Below are 24,958 nucleotides of genomic sequence, written 5' to 3'. Positions count from 1 at the left end.
AGCTTATATACCCCTCATTATGTTGCTGCTAAACTTTGAAAAGCGCCTGGCCATCTCTCTGGTCATTGAGTCAACGACGGTAGTGAATGTACCTATTCTGAAGGAATCTTTGCTGTCAATACGTGTTCTCTGTCCGACTGTAGATGTTACAAGGCTATCATGTAGTCGGCTAGATGTGTGTCTGGTTCTTTTTGATTTGGCAATGGTAGAAATGTTGCAGTCATTTAATGACTGTATTCCGCAGCTCATTAAAGCTCTCTTCTTTGCGATATTCTTCAAAAGTCTATCTGAGGGTTTCAGTAAGGTCAGCTGCTTTGGTAAGGTCAACATTAGGTGACTGGAGCATCTCAGATAAAAACTTTGCTTCACCTAGCACTTTTCTGAAAACAGCTAGGAGATCTATGAAATTAAGGTCAATTTGAGAACGTAGCCCTCTTGCGTCTACAGCTCTCTGTGGATTGGCCTCATCTGAAATGTCATCCAGCACCCTTATGACTGCAGTCAGCCTGTCCATGAGGTTTCTACATGCAGCATAGCGACAGGCCCATCTATTGTCACTAAGTCTTGGTAGTTCCCGTGGGACCCCAGTGAACATTTCTTTCTGGACATCCATCCACTTATTGTGAACATGTGAGCCTGAGATTAATGTATACAGTCTTTCCAGCAACATGAAAAAACATGCAGCTTCTGGGACACTCTTCACACAGTCAACAATGACAAGATTCAAACAATGTGCGTTGCAGTGAACATAAAATGCATATTTGGCCACTTCCTTAACCCTTGTTTGCACACCAGAGCACCTGCCACTCATGACTGCAGCCCCATCATAGCCTTGGCCCACCAGGTTCTCTTTGTATTCCAGCCCATACTTCTCAAGACAGGAAATGATTTTCTTTGTCAAACTGGCTGCATCCAAGTGCTCTGCTTTTTGGTACTCAAGGAAGCTCTCCTGAACCACACCATTATAATAATAGCGTACGACCAGAGACAGCTGCTCAATTTTTTTCACATCTTTAGTCTCATGTGCTAAAATAGAAAAGTGTTCACTTTCTTTAACCTCTTTTATAATGTCCTCTCTTACGATTTCTGCTAAGCATTCTAACATTTCGTTTTGAGTGCCTTTGCTGGTGTACTTTGCATTCCTGGGACCCTCTGACAATCGTCTTTTAACTAAGGGATCGTGTTTACTTACAACATCTAAAATCTCAAAGCAATTTCCCTTGTTTTTGGAAGTTTCAGACTCATCATGGCCACGTTGGGAAATGTTTTGAGTAGCTGTCAAAAGTCAAATCTCGGCCAAAGAGTTTATGTATTTTTGATTTTCGGTTACTTGTTTTTGATTTTCATCTCCCATCATTCCAAGAATAGTTGTATTTCTCCCGGCTCCATGCTTTTGTATTCTGTCCATACAATCATGGCATTTACATGTGTGTCTGATCTGGCATGTACACTGGACCCACTATCTTTGGAGGTGGCCTTCTTCCAGTTTTAATAGCCACGTTCTGCTGTGAAAACACTTGCTTTTGCAGAAGCAAAATGTCTGCATGCAAAGCAGTATGCTGCATCTTGAGAGAGGGAATACTCAAGCCATGGCCAAGAACTGTACCACTCCTTGTGAAAGCTTCTCTTTGCTGCTCCATGTAGTGTTTTGGGAAATGTCTTAAGATTGGGCTGGACTGCTGCATCACCTTTGCATTTTGATATATCTAAAAGAAAGATATAGAATTGTCAATATAATTATTTAATTAATTATTATTAAGGCAGGCGTAAAGTTGTTCTCTATCATAGCATTTGTTTTATATCTTTGGTTTGATCATAATCACTAATATAATAAGATGCATTTGTAAATCTTTACGCAAATAATCCTATATAACACGTATGTATGTGAGGGACATGCGTTGCTATGATACTGTAATGGATGGGGAATAAAAACATACCATGTGGTCCAGCTAGAGTGGTAACTGCCTCCCTGCCATCTGCCTCAGCCTCCTTCTCACTTCCTGCCTCTGTCCCTCTTTCTGAGTCTGAAGCCTCTTCTTCATTTCTCACATCCACTTCTTCATCTCCTTCTGTGGCCTTCTCATGTTCTGACCCTCCTGGCCTCTCCACTGTACTCTCCTCTCCTTTTTCATTTCCCTCTCTCTTGTCCTCATTTTCAGTTCTCTGACCTGTTGTGTTAAAAAAATAAGTGATATTCCCTTTTCTTTTCATTTTTATTCCAACAACTACAGGCCTGCAAAAGTCAAGATGTGAAGCACTGTTTAAAATCCTCGTAATACATTACACTGTCTGGCGATTTAGAAATTCAAAAAAATTAAATTAAATCAGAAAAGTAAAAATCATTAAAGCATTTGTGTTCAGACTATTTACTAGTTTGACGGTACTCCTCTATTTACAGTCTATGCGGTAAACATTTGCGATGTAACTTTTTAATTCATTGCTGTGACATGTAAGGGTAACCTACGTATTTTTTAAACTGCTTAGCCAACAAAATTAAAATGATCGATCACCTAGCTAGCTAGCAAAGTCACTGTGTAATGTGTTGTTGGCTAATGAAACGGCCTGAAAAGGAGACCGTCCGTTAAACACAATACAAACACACCGTTTTGAATAGTGTGTATTAAACTCTTTGTGTCTTTACTTACAATAATACAAGCTTACAATACAAGGACAAAATGATCCAACGGGTAGGCTACGTAACGGTCTTCACCTCCAGATGCTGGGGACAGCTCAGTCGCTGCTCTCTCTCTCTGAGTCTGCAGCTGTGTCACCCGGTGTGTGTACGCTGCGCCAGCACCATATAGACTGACTATTAGCCATTCTAAATTTGAATAGTGATAGTAATAGTAATAGATAATAATAGTGACATTTGAATCTCGTCCAACTGATATTGCTGCTGTCACTCCTCGGCTCTTGGTAGTTCAGGCATTTATCAAACCTGACAACTCCAGGTTTCCTGGCAGCTGTCAATCAAAGTTCAGTGGCGCCGCCCCAAAGTGTCAGAAGCTTTTCACGCGCGCGCAGACAGACTCCGCGAGCGAGAGGGTCATTTCAAGCGCGTGTAAAAGCAAGTTTTCCGCTCGTGAGTAGCTTGTTTTGCGTGCTAGAATATTGACACAAATCTGACTCCATAGTTTAGGTTACTCATGATTAAAATAGGTCAATGAATTGCTTGCTATAATGATTTGAGAAGGTTGTTGTGGACATAGTGGTCTTTCGATTTACTAATAACAGTTTTAAGAAACAAAAAGTTAGGGGGGCAGCTGGGGGGAAATCTCTTTAGTGGGGGGGGCAGCTGCCCCCCCTTGCCCCACGTAGATCCGCCCCTGACACTCAGCCTTATCTTTTCTCAGCCATGGTGCTGCGCGGACACACACACACACACACGTAAGATGTTATGAACCGAGAAACAGGACGCAGGACCCAAAAGCAGGACTTGAAGACAGTTGTCCAAAAAATATAATGTTCTTTAATAACAAAAATTAAATCGTACTTTCAAAAAATAGAAAGTAGTTAAATAGCCAAAACTAAGTTGTACAGCAACACAAAAACTCACTTGGCAAAAGGTCTAAATCTCAAGGTAGGTATCAGGAGTCAAAAGGCCCAGGTTCTCACGACATGAAACATAACGAACTGACAAAGGAACAAAGAAACACCAGGGCTATCTATAGGTGAGGGGGATGGGCACAGGTGAAAACTATCAGGGCAAGGCCAAGCAATCTCACGGGCGGGAAACACACAAAGGCAGGAAATGTGGGATCTGGAATGAGAGGAAAGATTACTTTCAAAATAAAAACAGGAAGTGACAAGATCAAAACACAAAACTAGAGTAAAAATATAACTAAACCTAACATATCTGTCGAGTCACCACATAAGGGTAATGATAATCTGGAAGGTTTAAAGCTAAAGGTTAAGGTTCTAGAAGATAAAATCTTTCTTAACTCTTTGATGTAGTGCGTGTCCTTGGGCGATATACCTATCCCTAACATTTTCCCAATGGCTTATTCAACGTGCTTTATGAGGCAGTTTTTTTCTAATTTAAGCGCCTCCACAAATTCCCCTGCGCTACTTCAAATGAATATGTGACAGATCAAATTGATTGACTGGTTTTTCCCATTAGATAGTTCTCCTAATATGCTTTTTAGGTTCACAATGAGCAAAGTCCACATCTCTATTGCTGACTCCTTCGCCCCATGTCCCCGGGCTCTCGATATTTCTAGATACGTTATGTCTAGATATGTTGGGCCCAGACCTTAAGTGAGAAGGAATGGGGAGGCTTCCAGCTAGTCGCAACCAATTTTTTTGCTGCTGTAAGCGCGGCTAATAGTGCTCGCCTTTTGGTCAGGGTTAAACCCAGGTTGGACAGGTCGTGTAGAATAAGTGTAACAGGTGAATAAGGCAAGTTAGTCTCAAATATCGCCAAAAGGTTAGAGGCAACCATCTCCCAGAATCTGGCCACTGGCGGACATTCCGAGAACATATGTAGATAAGTACCAATAGCCTCTACGTCACATAGAGTGCAATTTGGATCAGCAATTATTTTCATTAAGGCGTAAGGTAAACTCTATGAGCGAAATTATAATGTATGTGCTGGTGGTCAGGATTCCTATCAAGCTATTAGTATATTGGACCAGAGTTCATCTCAATCAAACTCTGGATCCAGATCTGGGATATCTGCCCTCCATATCGCCTCTAACGCCATGGTCTATAAGCGTGTTGTGAAATTAACCAGTAAAGTTTGGAAACAAGGCCACTTGTAGTGGAGTGTAGAATTTTATGCAGCGGGTGTGGTGATAGAGGACTTTGCAATGGAACACCGTTAGCCTTTAAAGCCGACCTCAACTGTAGATAAAAGAAAAAGGAGGAACGAGGTAAATCAAATTCTGTACACAACTCCTGAAACGAACGCAGACCTTCATCTCCATAGACGTTCCCCAGTATATGAACCCCTCTCACTTTCCACTGAGGAAACTGAATGGGATCGCCACCAATCAACTATCTGGCATTGTTAAATAATGGGGAACATGGATTCCATGCACAGGGGCAGCCACATAGTTTCTCTACCGCCCTCCAGACAGACAGCAATCGTGATACATAGGGGCCGAACCTGCAACGACAATGAGCAATAGGAATGTTCTAATAAAAAAGATCTTGAAGGGTGTAAGCAGGGGCGCCGTAAGGGAGTGAAAAGTTAGGACGATTCTAAGGGCCCGTGACTGACAGGGGCCCCAAACATTTTTAGAACATTAAGAAAAAATGTTTAAGTAACCTTTCATCAATCATCAACAATTAACATTAATATAACGTTATATTGATAATGTACTCACTAAACTTACGATTCATTTAACTTGAGGCTTTGCAGTCTTGCCATGCTGTCCATTGAAAGCCAGTTGGCTAGAAAGCTGGACTTCAAGGACTTGATCAGTGACTTAGCCTGTAAGAAGGCTAGGCGCTGGGCTCTTGGTGAGTAAGGCTGAGCAAGGGGTCGTTATAACTGTTAAAGGGCAAGGATATGGTAACGATATTGGATCACTACACACAAGATGCACGATGAGAAAAAGACTGAGAACAGGTAAGAGCCTCTGATTTAGCACCACCATCAGGCCTTTTCACTTACATTTCCCTTTTGCTGTCCGTTTACACTTTAATACCCGCTTATTTTGAAGTTGGTATGTATATTTAATTAAAAAATCTGCTGCTTATGTTTTTTTTTTTGTTATAGCATTTTATAAATGATAATATTGGTGTTAATGTTGACTTCATTTTAATTTAAGAGGTCATGTATATTTAAGTTATATTTATTTTGATTTATGAATGTTCCATTCAAAAATGTTATTAAAAAAGCATGTACACCATAAGAGATGACTATTGAGGTCTATTGTGAGGAATGTTAGTGTTATATCAAATAGTGAATTCAACTGCAGCAGAATGTTCCACGTCTGCACAGTGATATATGTTCACCGCTCAGTGTCAGTAAATATTGTGCAGTTAGTATTGGACTACAAGATAGATGCAAGCCTGCACAGGTAGAGTTATTTAAAGCAGTGGTTCACAAAGTGAGTGGGGGTCGCGAGATGATTACAAAATAAAAATGGAAAAAAATAAAAAATAATAATAACAAAAAATTGATTAATTTTCTTTTTATAATTTTTTTAAAAAATTATTATTAATAATAACGTTTGAATAGAATTTTTTTCTTTGACAATCCACTAGCGCAGTGTTTCTCAAACTTTTTTTTTCTTTTTCTGAAATTAATTCACTAGCACCCCGCTGCATTGTAGAGAGCTTGATGCGTGGGCGTTTGCCTTGCCACAAACATTTCATCACAGCTGTCTGTAGCTTGCTCCAATACTGAGTTGGTGGAGGAAGAGGTAGCATTGAACTAAACAAATTAACTCTGGGTAGAATGTTCATCTTGATTATTGATACACGGCTGCAAAGTGAGTTAGGCAGTGAAAACCATCTATTCAAATCAGAAATGATTTTATGAAGCGTGTTACCATAGTTATGTTTAACTATTGTCTGAATCGAAGGAAAAACGTCTATCCCCAGGTATGTAACAGTTTTGGCAACTGGGATAGATGGAGGGACAGGTGCATCGATCATTGCCTGGTTCAGTGGCATCAAAGCAGATTTCTGCCAATTTATCTTAAACCCAGAAAGCTGACCATATCGATTGACAATAGACAGTATTCTTGGGATACATTGTACAGCATTGCCCAAATACAATAGCACACCATCAGCATATAACGAAAGATGATGATGCGTACCATTAATAGAGATTGGGGATAACGTGGGTGACTAACGAATGGTCTGTGCAAGCGGCTCAAGTGACAGTGCAGATAGCATTAGCAAGGGGCTTAGTGCACAGCCTTGCCTTGATCCTCTCGAGATAGCAAAAGATGGGGAGCATACATTGCCTATAAGCACCATAGCTGATGGATTTTCATATAGCACCTTGAGCATGTCAATAAAAGGGTCACCAAGCCCATTGCCCCGAGTACCGACCACAAAAATGGCCATCTTAGGCGGTTGAAGGCCTTCATCGCATCAAGTGAGAGAACTGCCGCTGGGGAAGGTAGATTTTGGGCCCCATCTATGATGTGTAATAGCCTCCTTACGTTGTCAGCGGCTAGCCTGGATTTTTATAAAGCTTGTCTGATCGCTACACTAGATTCGTCATGTGAGACTGAAGGCGCCTAGCCAGCACTTTGGCATAGATCTTTACGTTAGTGTTTAAGAGTGAGAGGAAGGGGCCTGTAACTAGTACAGTCTGTCGGATCCTTGCCTTTTTTAAGAAGCAAGGATAACAGGGCACTGTTGACGTCTCTCAAAAATGAACCCTCCTTAATAGAAGATAATATCATCTCTACAAGCAAGGGGCTGAGCAAGGGCCGAAAGGTGAGACAGAATTTGGGTGGAATACCATCTGGGCCTGACGACCTGCCCTTATGCATGTCCATTACTGCTCTCCTAATTTCTTGGTGTGTGATGGGGGCATTCAGATTTTCAGACTCGCTGACAGAAAGAGACTCCATTTGGATATTATTTTAAAAATCATCGCATGCAGATTGGACAAAGCCACTCTCCGAACTTTACAGATCCTTGTAGAAAGAAACTAAGGTGGTGTTCACGCTCTTGGGATCGGTTAGAACAGTGCCATCTATACATTTAACACAAAATATCAGCAAAATGTTCATTGGTCCGAAGCCTCAAAGCCAGCAGGTGGCTAGGTCTGGCAGAGTGGAAGTAGTAAGTCTGTCTGGTTCTATGCATAAGAAATTCTGAACGGCGTCTGAGGAGAGAATTCATTTATTTTTTCATCAGGTCTTTTTGAGCGCAACAGCATCGCTGTAATGGTGTTGTAAGTTAGCATCGAGAGCATAATACTTTCGTTCTAATGCTTCCAATTTAGCTGCACGTTCCTTGTTTCGGGTGGATGCGTGCAGAGTGGTGTTGCTTCTAATAAAGCCCATTGTTGCCTCTCACAAAAATCTCGGGTCAGACACTGACCCCTTGTTGAACCCCAGAAACTCGCGGAGGTTAGTCTCCAGTGGCGGCGCTAGGGGGTGGCTACTTGGGCTCAAGCCCCGGATGTTTTCTGAAAAGCTCCGGATGTTTCACTTAAAAAAAAAAAAATTCAAAAAATTCAAAACTTTTTTTTTTGTCGAAAAACTCCACCAGAGAGGCAGCCGCTGCGGGACATTAGCCTGCGTACTGCGTAGCCTTCCTTGCCCTGAAGAAGAAGTGATCCTTCCTAGTGCCTGACGAGTTTTAAGCTAATAGCCTATAAAGTTATGGATATTAGAAAGTTATTTTCATCGAAGCAGGCGCCAAAAGCTGCTGCAGCAGCAGCAGCAGTATCAGAAGCTGACAACAATGATGTTTCAGGTTTGTGAATCTAATGGTGATATCTGTACTCTGGCTGACTGAGTAAGAAGTGAAAAATAATGATGTAACGTTAATGTTATAGCTAGTAAACATGGAGTAACCACACTAAGTATACCCTTATATGTTAGTATATATACAGAACATAACAAACAATTATCCTTAGATGTAACGTTAACCCTTCATACCTCAGTCTACCTATAAGACACTAAAATAACATACTCCAATTTTGTATTTGTTTTCGCGCGTGGAATTATACCGGCTCTCGCTTCAGTACACATAACAACGGAACCATAGCAACGGAACTGACAGGCAACGGAACTGACAGGCAACCCTCTGAATCAGACTCCGATTGGCTGTGACTGCATCCACTCAGAGTGTCCGATTCAGAAACGTGACTCTTACACTCTTTACGTCACAAACAAATATGGTGAATGAGAATAGATCTATAAAACAATAAGCAATGCGCCAGAATCAAGGTGAGACTATCCGCATCCTTTAAAACTCTACGCACATTTGTTTCACCAAAATAAGTAAATTACTGTTTGAGTGAGTTAAGGCATTAGTTTTCTTCATTAAAGGGTGTTAATGAATAAGTGTTCTCCAGTGCTTTTTGTCCGCTTTAAGGTATTATTAAGGTAGGGTTAATGTTGCTCTCAAAGTGCACCAGATTGATGCTTTTAACTTCAATATTTAAAAAAAAAATCTTCCCGGGCACTTTACCCCTGCACCCCTCCCCCCAACAACTCCTGGGCTAAGCCCCGGATCTCCTACAATCCTAAATCCACCACTGCTGGTCTCAAACTGAGAATTGTATGTTTCGTCACGCAGCAGCGAGGAGTTAAAACGCCATCTGGGAGCTCTAGTGGGGACAGCCCTAAGCGTGACAGTTGATGGGTTTGTGATCTGTCCATGTACCTGGTATATAGAAAACCGTTAGAACATTATGAAATAGATCTTTGGACGCAAAGAGAAAATCTATCCTAGAAAAGGATTTATGCCTACCTGAGAAAAAAGAGTAATCTTTTCTGGAGGGATTCATCACACGCCAGATGTCTATCATATTTTTTTTATGGGAACTCTAACTGCCTAAAGGCCCTGACACACCAGGTCGAAATCGGCCGTTTTCGTTAGTCGGACGACAAAGCGTGCCCTGTCGCCCAAACTCAATTTGGTGTGTCGTGACACGCCTTATTTGGCCTTTCATAGCCGACGCACAAAGAAATCACTCTGATTGGCTGTTCAGCTAGCGAATCAGTGCATGAGAAGCAAAACGGTTGCTTGAGAATGTCTTCCACAAGCAACACTCCAATGGCTGATAGCTCCAGTACCGCACAAAACATGTTTTCGATGGACGAGAGTGAAAGTGGAACGCACACGCTATTTGTTGTTTGTTTAGATCACGCAGTCTGTTCTTCTTCTCTGTCTTCTGGTTGTTGCCTCTTTTGAATCACGAATACACACTACCGCCACCTGCTGGTAAGGAGAGTTATTGCCACTCACGCATGCGCAGTTCGTACGTGCTCGGCTGAAGTCTTTGCGGTGTGTTCCAGTGCGACATATGGCGACGCAACAGTCGGCGTCGGCGAGTTCTCTGGTGACTGCTTGGTGTGTCAGGGCCTTAAAGAGCAACTTGCAGGTTAGAGACACCAGTGAATAAATGTGTAGGAAAATGATGAATACACTAGATTTTCCCAAAAATATACAGAAATATACACTACAGTGACATCTGGCGTCGTTTTAGTAAGACATTTTTACTTCCACATAAAAAAGCCTCTGCACATGACCTCCCGTGTGTGACGTAACATGGGGGAGAGCGGCCGGTCTAACGTATGAATAAACATGGGTCACAATAATAGTTTTGACACAGAAGAGGTTGAAAATATATATTCGAATGCATATGATTATAATTATGAGCCTGCTATGCTTCCAAGAGACCAGGAGCAGCCAAGGATTAGAAAAAATAACGGCCATCGGAGAGAAATGGAGCTTTGGTGTGTGGAGAACCAGTGGAAAACAGAGCAGCTGTCTTGATGAGTGACTAGCTAACGTCAGTCACATCACAACATTGTAAAGTTAGCAATCATATATCAGGCTATAACTAAAGTAGTATTGATTATATACTAACGTTACTGGCAGGACTGTTGATACTGATCCATACCAGAAACTAATGCGCAAGTATCAGCCGTATCTCGCGTTACCGACCTGCACAAACTCCAGCTCACCATGATTACAAATGGTGAAATGCAATGTAAAATTACCGAAAAAATACCAGCTCACTAAATCACAACCACTCAAACCAACTACAAACTACTACCGCGGATTGGGCAGAGAACAAGCCCGAGAAAGTTGCTCCCCCATGTGACGTAATATGATTCGCTGCCTAGGGCTCGCCCAGAAGTGAAACCGGTCAATGGAGAACTACCAATTCACTGTCTAGGGCCCGCCCAGGAGTGAAGCAACCAATTAGAAATATGAAGGGAGGAGCAACCGACACAACTCCTCCCCCAGAAACTGTATGTAAGCTGTCCAATATTCATGCTCGGGACTCTTGTTCTGACTGGCTGTCATGGTACGTATGTCACACGGTGGTAGAACTTGAGTCCAGAGTACTCTGTATTTTGTACTGTTGCTTTTACCATTAAAACAGATTGTTGTTTTATCCTTTATCCCGGTGTTTGAATCCTTCTTCCTTTAACTGACCACTCATCAACGGACAGCGCGGAGCAGAGGTGAACCTTCCACCACCACCATTGGGTGGCGCTCCAACAGGTTCTAATGAAATTTGCGTTACAATTCTCACACATTTTAACCCGAAATGAAATGGTGTTTTGTTTTTTAAGAATTCACTAACATCGTGAGACATTCCAACACCAGAGAAACATTGTTCTTTTCCCCATAATGACCGCCTCGCTGCACATTATCCTGCTTATTACACGGCCATATACTAAACAAACAACAGAGCCCATTCCGTGTTCCTGTTATTGTTTACTTCCTCTCTGCCTTCTTCTGGTGATTTATCTAACGTCCAGCACTCCGTCTTTTAACCTCTTTTCCTTTCTCTTTCTTGATCCTCCTTAGCAACCTTCATTATAGTCCCTGACAGTGGTCTGTACTACTGTATTAACAATGTGTCACATGTTAAGAATTTACAATCAGAATCGAGTATTCAACTAAGCTGCGTAATAAAAGTTGTTAGTAGCCTTAATGGCATGCAGTTGTTACGCTATACCACATTGCCCTTCACTGGATGTATAATGAGCTGCACTAAACTACATTTTAGCATTTGAAATACCTTGCCATTCTTTTGCGGTTATTTTGGTAAAGTAACTCAAAAGCAATAAAAAAGTAGTGTAACTCATTACATTTCCGAGACAGTAATATTGTAATGTAACTTATTAGGCCTACTTACAGTTATAAGTAATATGTACTGTATTACATTTTGGAAGTAACTTGCCCAACACTGAAGAGGGGCAGCACCATCACCAGCCATTAGAATAGGTGATATATGTTAATTGCTAGACAACAATCTAACGCAGGGGTTCCCAAAGTGGGGGTCGCGAGATGATTAAAAAATTATAATAATAACAAATTAAAAGATAATTATTATTATTATTATTATTATTATTATTATTATTATCCAGTGTTTCCCACATAATTTGATTATATTTGTAGGGACAATACATTTACAACATAGGTAGACCAAATGTTTGGAAATGCATGTGTCTATAATAAGAAGATGAATCCACAAGGATGTCAAAAATCCTGTGGGAGCCATCAGGGAAGTAGTATGATGAGAGTCAGGCAGGCGCACAGTGACAGGTTCAGCCACGACTCGAAGTCCAGGGCTCAGATCCAGGACTCAGGATCCCGGCGTTGATAGACAACAAAAATAAATTTGGGGGAAGCTGGGTTATTCGGAACATGAGAGTACACAGGTAAAGACAGACAGAAGGAAGAAGTAAGGTGTCTAAGACAGTCTAAACCTATAGCATAGGCGGCACGTGAGGCTCAGGTTTGGGAAGGCTAAATCACTTTTTTTTACCTGACGCTGCCCGCCTCCGGCGTATAGAAAAGAGATCAACTCAGTGAAAGCACCACCTGCTTATCAATCAGAGCTCAGTGTGCGGAGTTTAAATCTATCAAGTCATATTACAGGATAAAGGAAATAGTTTAAACTGCCGTATGCAGAGAAGACGCCGACGTGTCGCACTTATCATTCATATCACATCATCAATCAGATCATCGATCATATAATATCATAATATATCATATATTTCCTTATCTGAGTCAGCTTCTCGAGCCGTATCTGGCTGTGCAACACTTACAGTGTCACATAGAGTACTGTATGCAGAAGTATTATTTTAAGCAACACATTGGGTTGACGAAACACTCAACTCAAATTAAAGTCAGATCCACTCGTGTCTTAGATGGGGGACTGATATCATAAAACTGTTATGCTTTCAAACACTCTGTAGTTTATTTATTTTTTAACCAGTTGTTCTATATTCACCTTGCAGGTGCAACTATGTGGCTTGTATCCTGGATTATATGTTTAAGTCATGGATGTTTAAAATTCATATTTGTCTAATATTAGTTTAATTTCATTAATGAAGTATGACGCTGCGTTGTCAGTACACTTGTCCCTGTTTGTGATTGGTCAAATGTTTCTAACCCCACCCCTTTCACGTGAACGCGCTCTCAGCTGGTGAGAGAAACCCTGGCTTGATTTACCGAGTTGATATTAACCAGCGTCGTATGACCGCTTAGCGAGATCTCGTTTGTTAGGGTTAGTTAAGATAGCTCAAACATATCCGGGATATGTTGAACTGGCTTCGTAGTAGGCCTACAGGGCACAGGTGGCTGCATAGCAGCGCTAATGTCAAAGACACAAGCATTATACATTATATTTTCATTTTACCAGGATGCAGTGACAGAAATATTTGGGAAGGCTTAGCCTTCCCTAGCCTACAGTACCCACCTCCCCTGGCCTATAGCAGTAAATCTAGGAGCTGAATCTAATCACAAATTTAGGGAGAATATCTCCTGAACTTCTCCACTCAGTCCACCAAGATATGAGCCGTTGTGTAGAAGTCCAAGGCAAGGCACGGGCCGGCGCATCTCGGTCAAAGTAAACCCTAAGGGGTAGCAAGTAAGAAGTAAGGAACAGAGGTGGAGAGGCATAACGTGTCTACGTACAATACATGCACTCCCTTAGGATAGGTGGAGGGAAAAGGGTAGCAAGTAAGAAGTAAGGAACAGAGGTGGAGAGGCACAACGTGTCCACGTACATGCACTCCCTTAGTGTTAAGATTCAGGGAAATGTGTTACCAATTTGTGTTTGTGATTTGTTGTGCATGACTGGAAGCCAATAGCAAACCAGGTTAAAGTTCAATGAAGGGTATAAATAAAGCCACGCCTCCAATGGGAGTGCCCGTTGAATGAAATGCCACTGTGTCGGATGCTTCGTTATTCCTACGCTTATTTGGATGCTAAACAGCAATGAACGTAATGCTTACTCTGCTAACAGGTTATGGGCCCAGAGACACCCAAATAAGTATTTCCGCCGTTTGTCCACCGATGGAAAGTCGCAACGTAACACGTGTAGTGGATTAGCAAGCTAAGCTAACGCCATGAGCAGGTTGGGCGCAGGTTCCAGTAGCCGCTGGTCTCGGCTAGTGTTTGACGGGGATGAAAAGAACTATGAACTGTGGGAGACTAAATTCTTAGGCCATCTTCGCTTACAGGGACTGAAGAATACTATTTTAAGGAGTCCTACGGACATAATTGAAGAAGATGAAGAGGCGGACGATGAAGGGAAAAATGAAGAGGCTTATACAGAGCTTATCCAATTTATGGATGACAAAAGTTTGTCCCTTGTAATGAGGGAGGCGGCGGATAATGGTCGGCAGGCATTGAACATTTTAAGAGACTATTATGCTGGCACAGGTAAGCCACTTATTATCAGCCTATATACTGCACTGATATCACTCCTGAAGTCAAGCAGTGAAAGTGTGACGGAGTATATAATACGTGTAGAGACCGCCATCACCGCTTTGAGAAACGCAGAGGAGAAATTAAGTGATGGGCTTCTTGTAGCAATGGTTTTGAAGGGACTGCCAGAATAATTTAAACCATTCGCCATACACATCATACAAATTGACGAGACAATACTTTTTGCTTAATTTAAAACTAAGCTCCACAGCTATGAGGACACTGAGTGAATGCGCACACATCCACCAGAGGACAAAATCATGAGGGCGTTGGAGCAGTTGAGAGCAAGACGACCCTCTGTACCAAGAGCATGGGATAAAGGAACCAAGTGTGCGGACATTGTTTGTTACAGATGCGGCCTGAGTGGACACAAGGCCAGAACGTGCCAACGTAAGCTGTGGTGCAGTCATTGTAAAAGCAACACGCATCGGGATGCAGAATGCAGGCGGAAGCAGCGACGGGAGGGCGACGACGCGCGGAAAGCTTCAGATGAAACGACTGGCGAGGAGTATGCTTTCCGAGTCAACGAAGTGGACAACAAGGTCCAGCCAGGGGGCAGTATCACCGAGAGAGGACTGATGGTGGACACAGGGGCGACTTCACATATCGTCACGGATGTAACAAAATTCAAGAGGTTTGATGATGACTTCCAGGCTGAATCCCACTGTGTGGAATTAGTTGATGGTACCAGGTGCAATGGTGTAGCAGAAGGAAGAGGGGACGCTGTTGTTATTATGGTGGACAGCATGGGGATAAGACACAAAACAACTCTGAAGAAGGCGTTGTACATCCCATCGCACCCGCAATAATTTTTTTCTGTGAAAGCAGCTACTACCAATGGAGCAACGGTAACCTTCAAGCAGGGCAAAGACGTCCTGCAACACAAAGAAGGTACACATTTTCCCATTTATGAATTGAACAGACTTTATTTACTATTTACTTGAACACAGTAAATGATGAATGTGATGACCAATGCAACAAGTGTTATGATTTACAGACATGTCATAAGATCCTAGGACACTGTAATTATGATGATATTCAGAAGTTACAGAATGTTGTTAATGGCATGTCAGTTAAGGGTAAGGTAAACAAACCTCCACATTGTGATGTATGCACTAAAGGGAAGTTTACCCAAACCAGGAACAGGAAGCCTGATGTAAGAGCCAAAGTAGCTCTAGAGTTGGTGAACAAAGATATAGCAGGACCAATATATCCACAATCCAGAGAGGGCTTTAAGTATGCTTTATCATTCACAGACGATTACTCCAGTGCAGTGTTTGTGTATTTTATTAAAAACAAAAGTGACACAGTGCAAGCAACGGGGAGATTTCTGGCCGATACTGCCCCATACGGGAAAGTAAAATGTATCAGGTCAGACAATGGCACAGAGTTCACAGGGAAACATTACCAAGCATTACTATGCAGTAATAAGATAAGACATGAAAAGTCAGCACCGTATTCCCAACATCAAAATGGCACTGCTGAGTGGAATTGGCGCACACTTTTTGACATGGCCAGGTGCATGCTTATGGAAAATGAGCATGCGGACCCATGCAGTACAGACAGCAGCTGTAGTAAGGAATAGATGCTTTAACAACCGCACAAAACAGACACCTTAATTTACGTTGACAGTTAGACGGCCTAACCTGTCCAGAATGCACATGTTTGGGTCAGTGTGCTATGCCTATAAGCAAGACAAAAATAAACTGGACTCAAGGTGTGAAAAGGGAATTTTTGTTGACAAACATAGTCCTGCATTTCCCTCACAGTGCAAGAAAAGTGCAAAACTCTAGACTTGACCAAGACCAATTCATAAAGAGAAACACAAACAGAAACCGTCTCTGATGATGACTTCGAGGTGCAGAACAAAATTAAACGGGATACTAATGTTAGTCCAGTATCTATACCTGTGGTAAAAGAGCCAGAAGACGACAACAGTGAGCTTAGGCGTTATCCTTCAAGAGTGAGGAAGAAGCCAGCTTACTTATGTGACACCGTGTATGTGGTAAGGAGAGTGAGGATCAGCTACTGACAAATATTGACTATTAACCAGTTAACCAGAGAAGAACCAGTTAAGCACCAGAAAAACACAAGAACGGTTCTTGAACCGGAACCAATTTGGTTTATTGGCAGTTTGCAAACCACTTAATTCTTAAGCCTCAAGCCTGTTTTTCAGGTTTCAGGCTCGAAAATGACATTCCCAGAACAAATGACCATATCTTCCCTTCTAAAAGGGTTAAATTAATAATCTTTTTTCTCAAAGTAATGATAAACCTGTGAGTTGGATGTAGAAAAGTCAGAATCAATATAGATGTTTTTTATTTGAAAGAAAATTCAGATTGAACATGGTAAAAAACTGTAAATTATAGTGTCCGTCCAAAACATATTTTGTACTTATAGTGAAAACTAACCTTGGATGATGGATTAATAGACTAAAAGCTTTAGGAATCCAAAGTACAACATATAATAAGTACCCTGTATCAAGATTGATAGAAAAAAAGTGATATTTGACCTTTTTAGACAGATTTAGCAAAAAAAACCTCTTCTGGGGCCATTTGGGTGGATTTTCCTTATCTCTGGCCCCCCTTCTTCGATTTTGACAGGTGACATCTCTTTCTGACCGTTAGAGCCAATAGAATCAAAGGGAAATCGTCCCGCACACACTCATGTAAAAAAAAAAAAGGTGGCGTCTTCGCGCATTCAATCTTGCTACAGAGCGTAGGAATGGCCTGCTCTGATATTTGAAAACGGAATTACAGTTTTATTGCTTATAGATTATCAGGACATTTCAAAGGGGACACAGTCACATTGGATATTAACCTATGGATTAACTACAGCATCGTTTTTATCGTTTTAATGCCATTGAAGACCAGTTTTGACCAGACAAAACCAAGGTAAGCCATGTTAGCGTTGTAGGCTACCTAGCGCCACATATTTTGATGTACTTTTTTGTTGATAACGTCGCGAGTTTGTATCTTTCAGTGTTGAGGTGGGCACCGTTAGATTCTGTGTCTTTACGATCCTAAATGATGTGTTGGATGTGCAGCTAGGGTAAGTAATAAGGGAGCTAGGAGTGATTTTCGGTGCAATAATAGGTTAGCATTTTTAGCTCGGGGCTAATTCAGAGGCTCACTGTTAGCATTGTGTGTTTTTTTTAAAAAAGAAAATGAAAAAGATCAGTTAAATGAGTTTTTTCCCGTTATATGGATATAACATATTCATAGTATATTAAGGTTCCTTAGAAGTTGTTTCCTGCAAATGACGCGATTTCGGCCCCGGCTTAAGAGTTAAGAGTACTGGAGTGTGAAACAAGAGCTATTGAGTCAGTGTTGTGGTGCTGTTGCTTTGGTCTGGATCTGTGAGCTAACCACGCCCCGCTCATTTGCATATAAGAAATGGAAATGTGGCATTATGAAATACAAGTCCCCTGAAATAAATAAATGTGTCATTATGAAATACAAGTTCTCTGAAATAAATAAATGTGTCATTATGAAATAAAAGTCCTCTGAAAAAAATAAACATGTCATTATGAAATCAAAGTCTCTTGAAATAAATAAATGTGTCATTATGAAATAAAAGTATCTTGAAATAAATAAATATGTCATTATGAAATAAAAGTCCCATGAAATAAATAAAAAAATATTTAAATGTACATGTATACATATTTATTGCCTTGTTTATTTATTTCAGAATGTATTTCATAGGCATATTTATATATATATATGTATATATATATGTATTTATTTAATTATTTATGTTTATTTATTTAATTTTGGCTTAAATGGCATTCCATAAGATGCTATGGTAGCAGCCTTGCTCTTGTTGTTGGGCCTGGTGAAAATGGACTGCTGTGCATTTAGCTGTTCTTTCAGGTCCCTGTCCCTCACCTTTTGGGAGCATAGGGCAGAATTAGGAGGGAATTCCGTCTCGTAGCGTTTGTGCACTGTTTTGAAATGCCGCTCCTCAATTACCCTTCTTCGATAAAGCCACGCTCGCATTGCAGATGTGACCTGGGGCCTCATTTATAAAGGGATATACGCTCAAAAATGGCGTACGGCAGTTTATACGCAATGTTTGCGATTTATAAAATACTAACTTGACGGGAAAACGTGCGGCCCTCCACGCAAACTCTAACCCATGCGCACGCACTAAGCACAAAAACGGGAGGGACGAGAAACTGTGACACCGTTGGCAAAAAGAAGAATGGAGAGAAATATGTGGAAATAATACCATAAATAAAATGTGACGGGAAAACGTGCGGTCCTCCACGCAAACTCTAACCCATGCGTACGCACTAAGCACAAAAACGGGAGGGACGAGAAACTGCGACACCGTTGGCAGAAGGAAGAATGGAGAGAAATATGTGGAAATAATACCATAAATAAAATGTTACCTCTCATTTATCATATATGAAGAATTCATTTTCAAACATTGATTAAAGCTAATCTTAAAATGATTTAACCAACGCCTGTTTGAGACTCCTCAGTGCACACAAAAATATATATAAAAATGTATATATGTTTAATAGCCTACATGTTTAATCGTGTTTTATGCCGTTTGCCAAGACTTGATAAGTCGCTCGTAAAACACAGGAGGTATGGAAACTAAGAGCACCATATGTGGTAAATTGTACAGCTAATATAACACAACACATTAGTTGTATTTCCTTTAACTGGTGGATATAGAGTTGCTGGGGGGGGGGGGGGGGTTGAGATGCACAGGCTGCAGTTGAGACGCTGCACACAGCTGATCGACAGCTGGGACACAAACCGCCAAATACAAAAACATAATTCAGATCCAGCCGTCATGACTCCACTCCGGAGGGATCCCCCGATCATTTATTACAGTTTCTCATCAAGTGGGGGTCTCCTGTCCCCGGTACAAACACACTGCCTGAGGAAGGCTATGTGTTACGTTCCCTTCTGAGCTAGGGGAGTCAAAGGGAAGCAACACAACCAGAATGGGATAGTTAAAAGTTATAAGCTGTTTTAATGCACAACAGGTGAACAAAATGGCAGGCAAGCAGCCTGAAACAAACAAAAGAGCCAAAAGGGCACAGGTTGACAAATAACCAACTAAAGGAGGTCTCTAAAAAAGGAGTCTAAACGCATACGGGAAATAACACTATCACACTAAATAAAGAACGAAACAAAACCTCACTTCAAGAGTGGTACAACTAACCGAGGGAGTTAAAACTATGAGCTAAACTAAAGGCAACAGTCACAAATCCTAACTATACTCTAAAGACTAACTAACCTACTCTAAACTCAAGATTAACCACAGCATGAAGAGCAAAATGCGAGAGGCGTCTGTCCACTCAACAGGGCCTCCAGAGTGTCAGTTGTCCCCAGCCTTTGTACTCCTCCCCAGCAGGTGTGCGCCGGCTGTGCACTTCGAATTGGATGACGTCTCATCCAATCACCTCTTCGGATGCAGCGAGGGCGGGACCAGGAGATGACAGCCAATGACGTCGGGGCAACCACACAGCTCATTTACATATTACACACATTCACACAGCTGCAAACAATCCCAGACAGATTAACGAGCAGACACAAACAGCAGCCGTAACACTATGTGTATTTTTTTTGTCATTAACCTTTTTCGGACCACTTATTTATTTATTTTGGTGACGATCCGACCTCCATGCTGCTACTCTGGTTCAAACTGCATCCACCAAACAATATGATTTATCTCGACCTCCCCAAAATATCCAAAATCTGACACGATGTGAGATGTTCTTTTTAGCTGTCGTCCTTTCCTGCGATCTTCTCCCTGCCGTCAGTCAAAATGAATGAATGAAAGGGCGTTTCCTTGACTATTTATAGGCAAACATGGGCGTTACGTGAAGCCCGCAAAAGCTGCACCGCATTTAGAGTCGGTTGTGATTTATAAAAGGAAACAGGCGTAGGAAGTGCCATACGCACTTTCCTCGCCGGTACGCAATGTTTGGAGAATCGGAAAGTGGCGGAAAATGTATGGACCTATTTTTCGGATTTCTACTACGTAAGCAACCTTCCCACGTCAATCCTACGCAAGGCGTTATACATGAGGCCCCAGATGTCCCGCTTTGCGCGGGACCGCACATCATTTTCACGAGTTTTGGTGCGTCCCGCAAATTGAGACGATGTCCCGCATATTTAATTTTGATTGGCTAAAACGCTTTTCTAAAATCAGCTTTATCCAATGGCTGTTGAGAAAGCAGGGAAGGCTATCATCACGGGGGTGTGTTTGCTGTCAATAAAACTGTAACACACGGCGGGTGCTGGTCAAGTGTTAACCAATGAGAGTAACTCACTCACACACACCCCACCTCGGCCCCGCCAAACAACAACAACGAAAGTCAGCCAATAACGCAGGCGACGCAGCAGGTTATTGAAAATGGAGGAAACTGAAACTACAGCTAAGAAGAAAAGAAGATGCACATACAACAAAGACTGGGAATACACTTACCCGTGGGTGAAGCCAGTGCAGATTTTTTTGCAATCTTTGCAAGAGTAATTTTTCAATTTCACATGGCGGTGAATACGACGTCAAAAGACACAGAGAATGCGATTCTCACAAGAAACGTGTCGCTCAAAAAGAGACATCCCACTCTATGGAGACATTCCTACTCAAACCAAAAGATGAGGGCCACTCAGACAAGGTAACAGCAGTAGAAATAACAAGTGTTTACCATACAGTGCAACACTCCCAATCATACAGGTCAAATGACTGTGGTAACAAGCTAGCGCCGACCATTTTTGCAGACTTTGAGATAGTAAAGAAAATGTCATGTGGTCGAACAAAAGCAGCGTCCATAATAACCGATAATAACAGATGTGCTTGCCCCTGCCTCTGTGGAGAGTTGTTTGACAGAGTTAAAGACACCAGTGGTTCTAGGTGACAGTATAGCACTGCGGTCAAGCCAGCCTCCACTCGGGAAAACCTGGTCAAGCCAGCCCGCACGTGATATTGCGGTGCGCGAATATCCTATGCATTACGGTAGAGTCCTGGAAACACTGCCTTCAAAATAAAAGCACTTACTCGGTCAATAACATACACCAAAATAAGAAATACAAATTAAGAAATATGTACTATATAATGTGATCAATAATTATTTAAAACAAACTACGTATAATTACCACATTATAAATGAGTGAATGTAAAACTTAAGGAGTTTCAAAATAAAAGACCTTTGAAATCTCTATTGTATGAGCTATCATCCCTCTGTTTTTAGATGAGAATAAAACAAAAACTGTCCAGTATCAAAGACTCATCTCACTCCAGGGTGATAGCAAGACACCCCATCTAGTCACTCAGAAACAATCAGGACATTCTGATGTAGAGTTTCAAAATAAAATACCTTTGAAGTCTCATATATGAGCTATCATCCCTCTGTGTTTATATGACAATAAAACAAAACATTTCCAGTATCAAAGACTCATCTCACTCCAGGGTAATAGCAGGACACCCCATCTAGTCACTCAGGGAAAATCAGGACATTCTGATGTAGAGTTTCAAAATAAAAGACCTTTGAAATCTCTATTGTATGAGCTATCATCCCTGTTTTTAGATGAGAATAAAACAAAAACTGTCCAGTATCAAAGACTCATCTCACTCCAGGGTGATAGCAGGACACCCCATCTAGTCACTCAGGGAGAATCAGGACATTTTGATGTAGAGTTTCAAAATAAAATACCTTTGAAGTCTCACATATATGAGCTATCGTCCCTGTTTTTAGATGAGAATAAAACAAAAACTGTCCAATATCAAAGACTAATTTCGCTCCAGGGTGATAGCAGGATACCCCATCTAGTCACTCAGAAAAAATCAGGACATTCTGATGTACGATTTCATAATAAAAGACCTTTGAAGTCTCATATATGAGCTATCATCCCTTTGTGTTTAGATGAGAATAAAACAAAAACTGTCCAGTATCAAAGACTCATCTCACTCCAGGGTTGATAACAGGACACCCCATCTAGTCACTCAGAAAAAATCAGGACATTCTGATGTAGAGTTTCAAAATAAAATACCTTTGAAGTCTCATATATGAGCTATCATCCCTCTGTGTTTAGATGAGAATAAAACAAAAACTGTCCAGTATCAAAGACTCATCTCAAAATTGCTAAATTGTATATTCTTATGTATTCGTTTTGAATATTATTATTTTGTAATGGATACAAAGGTTTTCAATGTGTGCAATTTATGTTAAATATTATGTCTAGAATATAACACAAATAAAACAAAGGAACAAACCATGAAGCAGGGGCGGAGCTTCAGGGGGGGCTGTAGGGGCAGGGGCTCCCCGGGCCCGGGACGGTCGGGACCCAATGGGGGCCCGTCGCCGAGGCAGCAGGCTCCGCCCCCGAGATATTAGCCGGCGGGCCCTGCTGCCTCGCGCCACTGAGTGCACTGACGTTCGTGGTCATATTAGGTATTAGCATTGTAGCCAGGGGCGGAGCTTCAGGGGGGGCTGTAGGAGCAGGGCTCCCCGGGCCCGGGACGGTCGGGACCCAATGGGGGCCCGTCGCCGAGGGAGCAGGCTCCGCCCCCGAGATATTCGCCGGCGGGCCCTGCTGCCTCGCGCCACTGAGTGCACTGACGTTCCTGGTCATATTAGGTATAAAGCATTGTAGCCTATAATATGAGTTGAACTTGTGCTGCTATTTTCGCACTCACATTTAACATTAAAACATGAAAAATTGCAAGTGAATCCCTTCTATTGTCTCCAAATGTATTTTGGGTAAAATCGTCATCAACAGCCGTCCATCAACATCATACGTAAATGAACGTCAACGTCATCATCAATCACTTGTCATTCAACAGAGCACTGTCTAAGCATGACAGTGGAGCTACAAAACGCAAAGAAAAAGATAAAAAGGACCAAGGAAAAGCCAAATTGTCCAAGCTAGATGGATATTTTCTTTTGCCCTACTCCTCCTCCTGCGGGAGATGAACCTGAAGTTGTTGCCACAGCCAGCCGTGTTTCATCCCCGAGCCCCAGCCCGCCAACAACGTTAGTGGGGGTTAGCCAGATTTACAGGTAGGCTACAATCACGGACACACACTGTCGACAAAAAAATGTGAGTTTGTGGTAAATGTTGATATCATGGTTGTTGTTACTTCGTGTAGCTCGGCCGCCTAGCTTATTTCCTTTTCTGTCTCTCGGCTATAGTGATGATGATGATGATGATGATGATGATGATGATGATGATGATGATGATGATGATGATGATGATGATGATGATGATGATGATGATGATGATGATGATGATGATAATAATAATAATAATAATAATAGGGACGACTCAGCAGCTGCTAGCTGCTCGTCTAGAGGAGAGCCAGGCCTGACGCTTGACCAGCCGCACCCCTCCCCCTCCGGCTCCTTACCTGCTGCGCCGCAAGGTGAAGAAGTACCGGACACTGGGAATGAAAGCAGCAACAGGTCTCCTCCTCACGCTACTCCTACGGGTGAAACTCAGACCACGGATAATGATGTGTCCTGCAATTATCCTCTGGAGCGTTTTCCGACTGATCGGGCAAACTATTTTTGAAAACATTGAGGACGCCAATATCAAAAGATATATCTTTAAAATGGGCCCATGCAAACCCAAAGGTCCATTTCCCAAAGACAAGGATAACCGTTGCTTTTCAGAAAGCTATTACACCTCCACCACTAAAGTTGGGATGAAATTTCCACGCAGCTGGATGTGCTATTCCCCAAAATTGGACTGCTGCTACTGTGAGCCTTGCTGGCTTTTTGCCAACCGAAAGGCACCGTTCTACAACAATGCATGGGTAAACGGAATAAAAGACTGGAAACATCTTTCTACTAAAATTGAGAGGCATGAATCCACTCGAATACACCTTGGTGCATGCGTAGTATATGAGCAGTGGAAAACCAACGGCACAATAGACGCTGACATGGAGAGGAATGTGCGTAATGCCGCCCAATTTTGGAGACAGGTCGTGGAGCGCATTGTTAATGTAACTCTCACTCTAGCTTCAAGCAACTTGGCATTCAGGGGCCATCGAGAGGTTCTAGGTCAGGGAAAAGCTGGCAACTTTTTGTCAATAATAGAATTATTGGCTCGCTACGACCCTGTTTTGAAAGAGCTAATCAACTGAACAGAAGGGTCAGTGAAATACCTCAGTCACCAGATTCAAGATGAGATTATTTACATATTATCTCAACGTGTGAAAGCTGACATCATTGATGAAATAAACGAAGCCCCATTTTATTCCGTCATCATGGACACAACGCAAGATGTGTCAAAGATAGACCAGTTGAGTCAGGTTTACCGCTACATAACTGTTGTTAAGAACGAAATGGATATTGCAACAGATATACAGATCAATGAAGTCTTTTTGGGTTTTGAAGTGGTTTTGAAGTTCATCAGCTTCAGAGCTTGAAAACAAAATCCTTGGTTCTATAGAGAAAAACGGATTAGATCTGTCTAAATGTCGCGGACAGGGCTATGATGGGGCGGCTAATATGAGTGGTGTGTATTCAGGCGTGCAAGCGAGAATAGCCGAGAAGAAGCCCCTTGCCCACTATGTTCATTGCGCTGCTCATAATCTCAACCTAGCACTC

The 24,958-nt window shown here is 41.9% G+C and overlaps 2 protein-coding genes across 4 annotated transcripts in view; one reads left to right on the top strand and one right to left on the bottom strand.

Annotated features, from left to right (window-relative positions):
• Nucleotides 1-24,958, bottom strand: part of opn8a (opsin 8, group member a) — a gene marked incomplete at both ends in the record, with an annotated part of 98,026 nt that overhangs the window by 22,191 nt on the left and 50,877 nt on the right. The gene's annotated exons all lie outside the window — the stretch shown is intronic.
• runx2b (RUNX family transcription factor 2b) overlaps nucleotides 13,892-24,958 on the top strand; it is a 164,331-nt gene continuing 153,264 nt past the window's right edge. For 2 of the 3 annotated variants that reach the window (XM_079643110.1, XM_079643109.1), the window contains exon 1: nucleotides 20,654-21,025. The gene's annotated coding sequence lies outside the window, so the exon portion shown is untranslated. Of the gene's footprint in view, nucleotides 15,274-20,653; nucleotides 21,026-24,958 lie in introns of those variants that run through there. The other variant, XM_079643108.1, reaches the window with a different exon arrangement.

Source organism: Notothenia rossii (assembly GCF_949606895.1).
Source record: "Notothenia rossii genome assembly, chromosome: 8".
Taxonomy (NCBI): Eukaryota; Metazoa; Chordata; class Actinopteri; order Perciformes; family Nototheniidae; genus Notothenia; species Notothenia rossii.
The sequence above is the reverse complement of the archived record's forward strand: the minus strand, read 5'-3'. Positions and strand labels throughout refer to the sequence as shown.